Genomic DNA, 13,977 nt, shown 5'->3' with positions numbered 1-13,977 from the left:
TACTATGTGTATCACACACATATCTCTCTATTGTGAAATAACATTCAAATGCTAATGACTTAGATTTGAAATTATTCATCAATGACGGACCAAGCGGAAACTTAGTACATAATGGGTACTAAGATCTATTTACAAAGATCTTAGAATATTGTTTTGGATTAAGTAATGGCATTTACTAAATCAAACACGAAATACTCCATTGGAGATATTCGACCCATGTGAATAAATCTAAGTATTGAATGTTTGAACTATGTATAAGCATTTACTAAGTTAAACATCAAAGAATCTAATAAAATTCTTAAACCTATATTATATGTCAAAGAATTTAGCTTGATTCAGTATCTACTGAAATTGAATGAGCTAAAGTTACATGAATAAAATTCAATTGGGAATTATTCTGCAAAAGAATTTATCATGTATGATATAATATAAGGATCGCCAAAAATGAATCATATGGCTTTAGGCATGACGAACATAAACCAATCTCTATTATTCTAAGTAAAGATCAACTAGATTGAGATCAAGAAAAACTTATGGTATTTGAAAAGGTACATAGGATAAGTTCTTGATTTAAGGAAATAAAGATATGCTAAATATTGATGCTTCACGCATAAACACGTGCAAAGGATCAAGAAATATCCCTTTGGAGTTAACCATTGGCAAGAACGAGCTAAAAGCATTGTGTTTTGAAAACGGCAACATGGATTGGAGACCATGAGTTGTTGCGTGGGAAATTAAATATTAATTTCTATGTTCTAAGATACAGCTGGAAAGTCTTCCACATATATGTGAACTGCTTGGATAAGCAAATCCAAACAAAGCATCACAAGCAACCTATACAGTTGAAGTAAAAGTAATTATTGCCTAAGAAGCAATAAAATAGAGTTGTTTACATTAAAGAGTTCTTCACTGAACTTGGGTGGATCACATGACTGCTGGCTTGATGGTTCTTCATTGAAAAATGCGTAGAACCAGTATTGAAGTAAGAAATACTAGATCACATAATAAACAAACTCAAAAGATCTTATCATCATATCTCGAAGAACATTCGATGAAAAGGATATTAAGATTGGCAAACCATGATAACTAAACCTATGCAACAAGTGAAATACAACACTCACATTGTGGCACTGGAAGTCAAACATAGTTTTGAATTCCATTAGTTGTTTGAAAGATGGGTTATCATACATTTATCATATATGAAATGAATTTTCATATTCCATTTAATCTTGGTTTAGTATTAAATGATGAGTCCTTTCAATTTGACGATATATTCAAGATAGACTGTCAGGACCAGTCCTGTGACTAAGAAATGTCTATCAAGTGAACTTGAATGTCAAAAGTTGAAAATGGTCCCTGGTCGGAGTTTTCTATAAAGATGGACGCATAGAAAACGTCAGACGACAAGAATGCAAGATGACTAGTAGTTCTGTTTCTTGAACTATGTGGACATGGCAATGTCATAATCATTTGCATAGATACTTACTTTGGGAAGACTAGTATCAGACAGACCTATGAAACTTTACTGCAAGAGATGAAAATCTGTCATAAGTAAATTTCATTAAAATTATTAGACACTAATCCTCAATACCTCAGTGATTTTATATTACTTGTTTGAGAACTGCTTACTTTGACGTTGACCAACCGTCGCACCGTAAAAGGAGGCTATAAACGCAACGCTCAGGTAATCACCTATCAAACGAAGTCTAATCTGAAGATCGCAAGATTGGGGTTGTCCTCCCATAAATCGATATGAGATGCTGAAAGTTGTACAAGGACACTCGGAGAGCTAGAAACTGTAAAATGCATGGCCGTGCTCAGATGAATCATATGCTATGATTATCTGTTTATTTGATCAGTTGGAACTCTGAAACCGAGATACACCTCTAGACATAATAAGGATGACAACTCTTACCTTATGTTCAAGAGCAAGCATCGAGCGACAAAGGAATTAGGGAATGCAAACTTGTCCCTAAGAACAAGTGGGAGACTGAAGGAAATAATGTCCTTGGTCCAAGTATGCATTTAATGATAAGTCTAATATTATGGAAACGGAAATATGGATCGTATCGGAAATATAAATATTATCCAAGTCGTAGATGTTGCCGGAAATGGAAACATGGTACGTATCGGAAAATATTATCGGAAATGGAAATATTGCTGGAATCGGAAATATTGCCGAAAACGGAAATATTGTCAGAATCGGAAATATTATCGGAATCGGAAAATAATTCCGGAAAAGGAAATATTAAATATTTGTTCGAAACGGAAATTAATTCCGGAATCGAAAATGTTAAAATTTGTTCGTATCGGAAATGAATTCCGGAATCGGGAAATTAATCAGAAGCGTATCGTACGAATTAGCATCGGACGAGGCTTGCTAGACGAAGGCCCAGCACGAAGCCAGGCCGTCGCCCAACAAGCCACACGTATCAAGCAAACACGCCAAGGCCTCGACCAGGCCCAGCGTAAGGCCAGGCCTAGCCAAAGGCTTGGCGCGCGCGGATCATGGGCTGCGGGCAGTGGGCCTGTGCGCCATGCGCTCAGCGTGGGCCGCGAGGCTTGCTCATGGGTGTGCGGTGCTCGTGCGTGCGTGAGTGTTTGTGTTCACATACAAAACCTAAAGCATATATGATTTGTTTAATGATTAAATTCCTAATCCTAAAAGATAAATTAATTAAATAAGAGTTCTACTAGGATTCTAATTTAATTTATTCGTATCCTAATAGGATTCCAAGTCCTTTTCCATAAATCTATAAATAGGTGCCTTGGGTCACAATTTATATACACAATTCCAAGTATTCAAACAATAAAAAGCTAAGATTTTTAAGTAGAAAAATCAGCCATATTCTTGCCCATATTATCCGAAAATTTATAGTACCTTAAGGGCGATTCTAGTTGGTCAATCTTAGGCGGATCCGGACGTGCTGTGGACTATCTACGGAGGGATGACACTTGGAGTCCTAAAGACTTGTTCTTGTTCGGTTCGGGCGCAGCTAGGGAGGGCACGCTATAAAGTGTATGGATCTAAAATATGTTATATGATTATGTGTAAATAATATGTTTTCTGGCATTATGGTTTTTCCGCATGATTTATGTTTATTCATATGTATCATAACCTAACAAATTCTTGAGACTAAGCTTAAGAAAGGCGAGCCTGTAAGTCCACATGTTCTCAAAATGATTGGACTCATTGAGAATATGAGTCAGCTGGATCAACAATTCTCTCAAGAAATGGCTGTAGACACCATCCTCCATTCTTTTCATAGCGGGTATGATCAGTTCAAACTGAACTACAGTATGAATAGTCTGGACAAAACGCTCACTGAGCTTCATGGTATGTTGAAGTTCGTTGAAAAGACGCTCAAAAGTGATAAGCAAGATGTGGTTATGGTGCGTGGGGGCAAGTTCAAGAAATCTGGCAAGAAGACGAGTGCTAAGAAAGGTGGCAACAAGGCCAGCCAAACTAAGCAACCTGGCGGCACCAAATCTGAAAAGAAGAAGGTGAGCCAACCCACTTCTGAATCTAAATGCTTCTACTGCAAGAAGAAGGGGCATTGGAAGAGAGATTGCTTGAAGCTTAAGGAGGATCAGAAGAACGGAACAGTCGTTCCATCTTCAGGTATTTTCGTTATAGTATACTTGCTAATTCAACTTCAACTTACGTTCCAATTCACAAGGACTAAGAAGAAGTAGAAGGTTAAGCAAGGGTGAAGTCGACCTACGAGTGGGAAATGGAGCACGGATTGCTGCATTAGCTGTAGGAACTTATTATTTGTCGTTGCCCTCTGGGCTAGTTTTGGAACTGGAAGATTGTATCCATGTTCCAAGTCTTACTAAAAACATCATTTCAGTTTCTTGCTTGGATGCTAAGGGATTTTCCTTTTTAATAAAAGACAATAGTTGTTCGTTTTATTTTAAAGAGATGTTTTATGAATCTGCTAGATTAGTCAATGGACTTTATTTATTAGATCACGACAAACAAGTTTATAACATAAATACCAAAAAGGCCAAAAAGAATGATTCAGATCTCACCTATCTGTGGCATTGTCAATTAGGCCATATTAACCTGAAACGCATAGAAAGACTTCAAAAGGAAGGAATTCTAGAACCATTTGACTTAGAGGATTATGGTAAGTGCGAATCATGTTTACTTGGAAAAATGACAAAGCAACCTTTCTCTAAAGTTGGAGAAAGAGCAACCAAACTATTGGGTTTAACCCATACAGATGTATGTGGACCAATGAGTACAAATGCTAGAGGTGGTTTCAGCTACTTTATCACTTTGACTGATGTCTTCAGTAGATATGGTTATGTCTACCTAATGAAGCACAAGTCTGAATCCTTTGACAAATTCAAGGAATTTCAGAGTGAAGTAGAGAATCAATTAGGCAAGAAGATTAAGGCACTGCGGTCTGACAGAGGCGGTGAATATCTGAGCTATGAATTTGATGACCATCTGAAAGAATGTGGAATTCTATCAGAATTGACTCCTCCTGGAACACCTCAATGGAACGGTGTGTCGGAACGGAGGAATAGAACCTTGCTAGACATGGTTAGATCAATGATGGGTCAGGCCGAACTTCCAATAGAATTTTGGGGACATGCACTAAATACAGTTGCACTCACTATAAATAGAGCTCCGTCTAAAGCTGTTGAAAAGACTCCATATGAGTTATGGTTTGGAAAGCCTCCAAAAGTGTCTTTTCTTAAGATTTGGGGATGTGAAGTATACGTCAAACGATTAATTTCAGACAAACTTCATCCAAAATCTGACAAATGTATCCTTGTGGGCTATCCTAAGGAAACAAAGGGGTATTACTTCTACAATACATCTGAGAAAAAGGTGTTTGTTGCTCGAGATGGTATCTTTTTGGAAAGAGATCACATTTCCAAAATGACAAGTGGGAGAAAAGTAGACCTCGAAGAAATTCGAGTCGAACAACAAACTCTAGAGAATGCTCAAGATGACATTTAGGATGAAACTCAGAGATCTTTAGAAGTATCTAGTGAGAATCAAGAACCATATAAAAATATAACCCGCGTAGATCGCAGAGATATAGATCTCAACCGGAAAGGTACTTAGGTACTTTGACGAACGAGAGCTATGAAGTTCTATTACTTGAAAGTGATGAACCTGCGACTTACAAATAAGCTATGACGAGCCCTAGCTCCAAGCAATGGCAAGAAGCCATGCAATCTAAATTAGACTCCATGTCTGAAAACTAAGTTTGGGATTTGGTCGATTTGTCAGATGGCTACCAAGACATTGGAAGCAAATGGGTGTTCAAACTGAAAAAGGACAAGGATGGGAAACTTGAAGTTTTCAAAGCTAGATTAGTTGGAAAAGGTTACAGGCAAGCCAACGGTGTGGATTACGATGAAACCTTTTCACCAGTTGCAATGCTAAAGTCTATTTGGATAATGTTAGCAATCGCTGCATATTACGATTACGAAATATGGCAGATGGATGTCAAATCCGCTTTCTTAAACGGCGTTTTAACAGAAACTGTGTTTATGACACAGCCTGAGGGCTTTGAGGATCCAAAGAATGGTAAAAAGGTATACAAGCTTAAGAAATCAATCTACGGATTGAAGCAAGCATTAAGGAGCTGCAATATATGTTTTGATGATGCAGTTAGTGACTTTGGTTTCATCAAGAACGCAAACGAATCTTGTGTATACAAGAAGGTTAGTGGGAGCAAAATTTCTTTTCTTGTATTATATGTCGACAACATATTCTTATCGGAAATAACATTCCTATGTTAAACTCTGTCAAGATTTGGCTTGGGAAATGTTTTTCGATGAAGGATCTAGGAGAAGCACAGTACATACTGGGTATCAAGATTTACAGAGATAGATCTAAGAAGATGATTGGACTCAGTCAAAGCACTTATATCAATAAGGTGCTTGAAAGGTTCAATATGGAAGACTCCAAGCGAGGCTACCTACCCATGTCTCATGGAATGACTCTAAGCAAGACTCAGTGCCCAAAAACACTAGATGAGCGTAGACGAATGAGTGGGATTCCATATGCATCATTGATTGGTTGAATAATGTATGATATGATATTTACACGCCCCGATGTTGCGTATACACTCACTGCTACGAGAAGATACCAGTCAGACCCAGGAGAGGCACTGCTGCCAAGAACATTCTGAAGTACTTGAAAAGACACAAAGATGATTTCATGGTCTATGGTGGAGATGATGAATTAATTGTTAAAGGCTATACGGACGCAAGTTTCCAAACCGAGAAGGATGATTTCAGATCACAGTCTGGGTTTATCTTCTGCCTCAATGGAGGTGCAGTAAGCTGGAAAAATGCTAAGCAAAGCACCATTGCGGATTCTACAACTGAAGCGAGTACATTGCTGCACATGAAGCAACAAAGGAAGCTATATAGCTAAGGAAGTTCATAGGTGAACTTGGTGTAGTCCCCTCCATTAAAGGACCAATAGCTCTGTATTGTGATAATAACGGAGCTATTGCACAGGCAAAGGAGCCTAGACACCACCAAAGAGTCAAGCATTTACTTCGCAGATTTCACCTTCTACAAGAGATCGTTGAAAGAAAAGAAGTCGAGATAAGCAAGATTGGAACTGATGACAACATCTCAGATCCATTAACTAAACCTCTACCGCAGGCGAAGCACGACTCGCACACTGCAGCTATGGGAATCAAGCATGTTGGAGAATGGCTTTGATGTCCTCATTTAATGTTTTAAAGTTTTAGAGTTTAATACTTTGTAAAACATTATTGGTTAACCATTCACATAAATGAATAGAATTCTTTTTTCCATTTAATTTGTGGTTTATTAAATGATAAGTCCCTTCAATTTGACGATATATTCAAGATAGACTGTCAGGACCAGTCGTGTGACTAAGAAATGTCTATCAAGTGAACTTGAATGTCAAAAGTTGAAAATGGTCCCTGGTCGGATTTTTCTATAAAGATGGACGATTGGAAAACGTTAGACGACTAGAATGCAAGATAACCAATAGTTCTGTTTCTTGAACTATGTGGACATGACAATGTCGCGATCATTTGCATAGATACTTACTTTGGGAAGACTAGTATCGGACAGACCTGTGAAACTTTACTGTAAGAGATAAAAATCTGTCATAAGTAAATTTCATTAAAATTATTAGACACTAATCCTCAATACCTGAGTGATTTGAGATTACTTGTTTGAGAACTGGTTACTTTGAAGTTGTCAACCGTCGCACCGTAAAAGGAGGATATAAAGGCAACGCTCGGGTAATCACCTATCAAACAAAGTCTAATCTCAAGATCACAAGATTGGGATTGTCCTCCCATAAATCGGGATGAGATGCTGAAAGTTATACAAGGCCACTCAAAGAGCTAGAAACTGTAAAATGCATGGCCGTGCTCAGATAAATCATAGGCTATGATTATCTGTTTATTTGATCAGTTGAACTCTGAAACCGAGAAACAACTCTGGACATAATAAGGATGACAACTCTTACCTTATGTTCAAGAGCAAGCATCGAGTGACAAAAGAATTAGGAAATGCACACTTGTCCCTAAGGACAAGTGGGAGACTGAAGGAAATAATGCCCTTGGTCCAAGTATGCATTTAATGGTAAGTCTAATAAATGCGGTTCAGTATTAATTATACAAGTTAATAATTCAGTGAGATCAAGTGAACTGTATGCCTAGCTAGAGGCCGCTTCAGTTCAAGTGGATTAATGATATTAATCCACATCTTACTCTTGACTGAACCCGTGGGGTCACACAAATAGTACGTAAACGGATCAAGTATTTAATGGAATTAAATACTCCAACTATGGATATTCGGAATGGATGGATCTTGGTTTCGGTGGGAGGTAAGATTGTCAAAGGCAAATGAATGAATACTCCGAAAACGATGATATTGCCGGAAACGGAAATATGGATCGTATCGGAAATATAAATATTATCCAACTCGTAGATGTTGACGGAAACGGAAACATGGTACGTGTTGGAAAATATTATCGGAAATGGAATATTGCCGGAATCTGAAATATTGCCGGAAACGGAAATATTGTCGGAATCGGAAATATTATCGGAATCGGAAAATAATTCCGGAAACAGAAATATTAAATATTCGTTCGAAACGGAAATTATTTCCGGAATCAGAAATGTTAAATATTGTTCTTATCGGAAATGAATTCCAGAATCGGCAAATTAATCGGAAGCGCGTCGTACGAATTAGCAGCGGACGAGCTTGCTAGACGAAGGCCCAGCGTGAAGCCAGGCCCACGTCCAACAAGCGTGGCGCACCACACAGCCCAAGGCCACGCCAGGCCCAGCGCAAGGCCAGGCCCAGCGCGCGCCTAGGCTGCGTGCACAAGGCAGCTTCGTGGGCTTCATCGCTGCGTGGGCTCCTCGTGGGCTGCTGTGCGTGCGTGTGTGTTTGTGCTTGCGTACGAAACCTAAATCGTGTAGGATTCGTTTAAAGATTAAATTCCTATTTCTACTGGATAAATTAATTAATAGAGTTTAAATTTAATTCAAGTTAATTAATTCGTTTCCTAGTAGGATTCCAATACCTTTTCCATACCCCTATAAATAGGTGATTAATGCTCACAATTTATAACGAATTTCAAGTATTCAAAAGTTAATTTTAGGCAGAAAATTCAGTAACTTATTTGCCTCATATTAGCCGAAAAACATAGTACCTTAAGGGCGATTCTAGTTGGTCAATCTTAAGGCGGATCCGGACGTGCTGTGGACTTTGTACGGTGGGACGACACTTGGAGTCCTAAAGACTTATTCTTGTTCGGTTCGGGCGCAGCAAGGGAGGGCACGCTACAAAGAGTATGCATCCTAAATTATGCTAATTGTTATGTGGCAATTAATTTAAATCCTGGCTTTATTGTTTTTCCGCATGATTTATATTCAATTATATGTATCATAACCTAACATGATATGTTATAGAACTTAGCTAATAACATTACTAACATACTCCATACATTCTTAAGTTTTGTAGTAACACTAATTCTTAAATGGATATGGTCCACAATAAATTTATTATGACCATGCCCAAAAAAAGGTTAACAACTTGTTCCTAATTTATTTGGCATGTTTATTAGGATTATGGAAGAAAAACATCAAACTGGTGTCGTTGATACATATTGTGCTTGAATAATGTGATTTTAAGTCACAATTCACTGTTAAAAACATAGGGTTACTATGATCTAACAAATGATAACTATACCTAAGAAATTTGGTGTTTAATTTTATTATTATCACAATACATATGATAAAAATTCCTATGTACGTAAAATGAGCGCTAGAAAAAGTTATTAGTTTTAGGTACACACTAATATCATTGTGGACCAGGTCAAAACAAGAATAATCCCAATATTTATAATTATTTTGTGAGTTTTCAACTTTGATCCTTATTCCTTCAGGAGCCTTGGATTCTTTGTGGAGATTTTAACTGTGTCATGGCTACAGAGGAGAGAATTGGAGCTCCTATCAGGCACTTTGAAATAGTTGATATCAATTCATGTATGCATAGTTGTGGTATGGAAGACATCAAGAGCAGTGGTCACTTCTTTACTTGGAATAATAAGCAGGAAGGAGCTAGTAGAGTGTTCTCTAAGTTGGATAGGGTCCTAGCCAACTGTAAGTGGAAAAACTGCTATTCTTCTAGAGAGGTTTGTTTTTCTGAGTGAAGGGTCTTTTAATCATTCTCCTGGATTGATCACTGTCTATCTTAAGTGTACTGGGGAAAAATCCATTTAAGTATTTCACAATGTGGAAGAGTGCTCCCAATTTTAATGATGTTGTTAAAACTCAGTGGGACACTCCTATTTCTGGGAGCAAAATGTTTGTGCTGGTTTCCAAATTGAAGAAAGTGAAAGCTGCTTTGAAGAAGCTCAATAAGACTGATTTTTCTGATGTTCAGCCAGCAGAGTTGAAGGCTCACCATGAGTTGTTAGCTGCCTAGGAAGCTATGCACCTTCACCCTACTAATCATGTTTTAGCTGATGAGGAACTAAGTGCTATTCAGAATTATAAAACTAAGCATCAAGCCTATTTGGAGTTTCTGAAATAAAAGGCTAAGCTAGAGTGGATTAAGAGTGGAGATGAGAACACAACTTTGTTACAAAATCAAATTTATAATATCCATGATAGGAATGGAGTATGGAGAGATAATCCAACTGAAGTTTCTAATGCTTTCCTGGAGTATTATTCTTTCTTGTTGGGAGGTAATTCACCTCAAAGATCCAATGTGTTACCCCACATAATTCAAACTGGCACTCTAGTTACTGATCATCAAAGAACAATTTTAAATTCCCCTTACACTAGAGATTAGGTAAAGAATGCACTCTGGGTCTATTCCTGGTGTTAAGGCACCAGGTCCCGATGGCTCTGGATCCTTTTTCTAAAGGATGCCTGGCATATAGTAGGCGATGAAGTAATAGAAGCTGTTTTAGATGTTCTACAGAGTGGTAAAATGCTAAAAGAGCTTAACCATACTGTTATTACCTTGATCCCCAAAACCAAAAGCCCAAAAAATGTGAGTGAGTATAGACCTATTTCTTGTTGTAATACCTTATAGAAGTGCATCACTAAGGTGTTGTGTGGAAGATTGAGGCAAATTTTGTAGGGTTATGAAAAATAGAAACAATATAATTCATGCGGAAAAACCATAAAGCCAAGAATCCAAATTAATTGCCACATAGTCAATTAGCATAAGTAGGATACATACAATGTGATGCGTGCCTTCCCTAGCTGCTCCCGAACCGAACATGAACAAGTTTAGGAATCCAAATTTCGCCCCTCCGTAGATAGTCCACAGCACGTTCGGATCCGCCATAAATTCACCCAACTAAAATATTCTTTAAGGTTTTATCTGCACTCGGGAAACTCACAATAATGTTAGGCAAATATTAAATTCTCTCTTGAACTTAATGTATTGGAATACTTATGAATTGCATTATAAATTGTGATCATGAACAACATATTTATAGGGTGGAAATAACGGAGTTTGAATTCTACTAGGAATCGAATAACTAAATCCATTAGGATTCTAGTTAAATAATATCATTAGAATTTTAGGTTTAATCAAATACCTAAGTATTTCAGAGTTAACTAAAATATCCACCTTGAGTAGAATTAGGAAAACACGATTACTTGACAACGAAGTAATCCTAACCGGCAAGGCATTCAATGCGTGTAGCACGCACAGCCCGCACAGCCCGCATCACGCAAGCCCACGAGTGGGTGCTGCTGCTCGCTTGAGCCAAGAGCGCTGGGCACTGGCAGCAAGCACGCAACCCATTTGGGCGCTGCTTTGCTCGGCCTGCTTTGCCTCACTACTCCTGGGTACTAGGCCTGGCGCTTGCGTAGGGCCTTGCTCTCGCAAGCTCGTTCGTCGATCGTTCGTACGTCGCACTTCCGATTTGTTTTCCGATTCCGGAATTCGTTTCCGATTCCAACAAATATTTAATATTTTCGATTCCGGAATTTATTTCAGATTCGAACAAATATTTAATATTTCCGATTCCGGATTTATTTTCGATTCGAACAGATATTTAATATTTCCGATTCCGGAATTTATTTCCGATTCCGACAATATTTCCGATTCCGGTAATATTTCCGATTCCGGCAATATTTCCGATTCCGGCAATATTTCTATTTCCGATAATATATTCCGATACGTACCATGTTTCCGTTTCCGGCAACATCTACGACTTGGATAATATTTATATTTCCGTCATGATCCATATATCTGCTTCCGTTAATGTCATCATTTCCGGAGCATTCTATATTTTGCCTTTTGACCATTTTAGCTCCCACTGGAACCGCGATCCGTCGTTTCCGAATGTTCATAAATAGAGTATTTAATGAATAATATATTCATTCAAATACTTGATCCGTTCACGTACTATTTGTGTGACCCTACGGGTTCAGTCAAGAGTAAGCTGTGAATTAATATTATTAATTCCACTTGAACTGAAGCGACCTCTAGTTAGGCATTCAGCTCACTTGATCTCAATAAATTATTAACTCGTTTAATTAATTAATACTAAACCGCATTTATTAGACTTAGCATTGAATGCATACTTGGACCAAGGGCATTATTTCCTCCAGTCTCCCACTTGTCCTTAGGGACAAGTGTGCATTACCTAATTCCTTTGTCGCTTGATGCTTGATCATGAACATAAGGTAATAGTAGTCATCCTTATTATGTCCAGAGGTATTTCTCGGTTCAGAGTTCAACTGATCAAATAAACAGATAATCCTAGCCAATGATTCATCTGAGCACGACCATGCAATTTTCAGTTTCTAGCTCTTCGAGTGGCCTTGTCCAACTTTCAGCATCTCATCCCGATTTATGGGAGGACAATCCCAATCTTGTCATCTTGAGGTTAAACTTCGTTTGATGAGTGATTACCTGAGTGTTGCCGTTATAGTCTCCTTTTACGGTGCAACGCTTGAAAGTAACCAATTCTTAAACAAGTAATCTCAAATCACTCAAGTATTGAGGATTAGTGTCTAATAATGTAATGAAATTTACTTATGACAGATTTTCATCTCATACAGTAAAGTTTCATAGGTCTGTCCGATACTAATCTTCTCAAGTAAGTATCTATGCAAATGATTGCGACATTTCCATGTCCACATAGTTCAAGAAACAGAACTACTAATCATCTTGCATTCTAGTCGTCGAGAATTTTCTATGCGTCCACCTTTATAGAAAACTTCTGACCAGGGACCTTTTTTCAACTTTTGAATTTCAAGTTCACTTGATAGACATTTCTTAGTCATAGGACTAGTCCTGACAGCCTATCTTGAATATATTTGTCAAATTTGAATGGACTCATCATTTAATACTAAACCAAGAATAAATGGAATATGATAATACATTTCATATATGATAAATGTTCAGCCCCAATGTTATACAACCATGGGCCTCGAACCCATCCTTAAAACAATTAATGGAATTCAAAACTATGTTCGACTTCCAGTTCCACAATGTGAGTGTTGTATTTCAGTTGTTGCATAGGTTTAGTTATCATGCTTTTCCAATCTTAATATCATTTTCATCGAATGTCTTTCGAGATAGGATGATAAGATCTTTTGAGTTTGTTTATTATGTGATCTAGTCTTTCTTACTTCAATAGTGGTTCTACGCATTTTGCAATGAAGAACCATCAAGTTAGCAGACATGTGATCCACCCAAGTTCAGTGAAGAAATCTTAAAAATGAACAACTCTGTTTCATTGCTTTTTAGGCAATAAGTACTTTTACTTCAACTGTATAGGTTGCTAGTGATGCTTTGTTTGGATTTTCTTATCCAAGCAATTCACAAATATGTGGAAGACTTTCCATCTGTATCTCAGAACATAGAAATTAATGTTTAATTTCCCACGCAATAACTCATGGTCTTTAATCCGTGTTGCCATTTCAAACCACGGTGCATATAGCTCGTTCTTGCCAATTGTTAACTCCAAAGGGATCTTTCTTGATCCTTTGCCAGTGTTTATGCGTGTAGCATGAATATTTAGCATATCTTTATTTCCTTGAATCAAGAACCATTCCTATGTACCTTTTCAAGTACCATAAGTTTTTCTTGATCTCAATCTAGTTGATCTTTACTTAGAACAATAGAGATTGGTATATGTTCGTCATGCCTAAAGCCATACGATTCATTTTTGGCGATCCTTATATTATATCATACATGATAAATTCTTTTGCAGAATAATTCCCAATTGAATTTTATTCGATTGAATCCAGCTAAATTCTTTGACATATAATATAGGTGAAGAATCTCATTAGATTCTTTGATGTTTAACTTAGTAAATGCTTATACATAGTTCAAACATTCATTACTTAGATTTATTCACATGGGTCGAATATCTCCAATGGAGTCTTTCATGTTTGATTTAGTAAATGCCATTACTTAATCCAAAACAATATTCTAAGATCTTTGTAAATAGATCTTAATACCCAGTAT

This window comes from Spinacia oleracea, chromosome 2, assembly GCF_020520425.1.
Source record: "Spinacia oleracea cultivar Varoflay chromosome 2, BTI_SOV_V1, whole genome shotgun sequence".
Classification (NCBI taxonomy): Eukaryota; Viridiplantae; Streptophyta; class Magnoliopsida; order Caryophyllales; family Amaranthaceae; genus Spinacia; species Spinacia oleracea.
The sequence above is the reverse complement of the archived record's forward strand: the minus strand, read 5'-3'. Positions refer to the sequence as shown.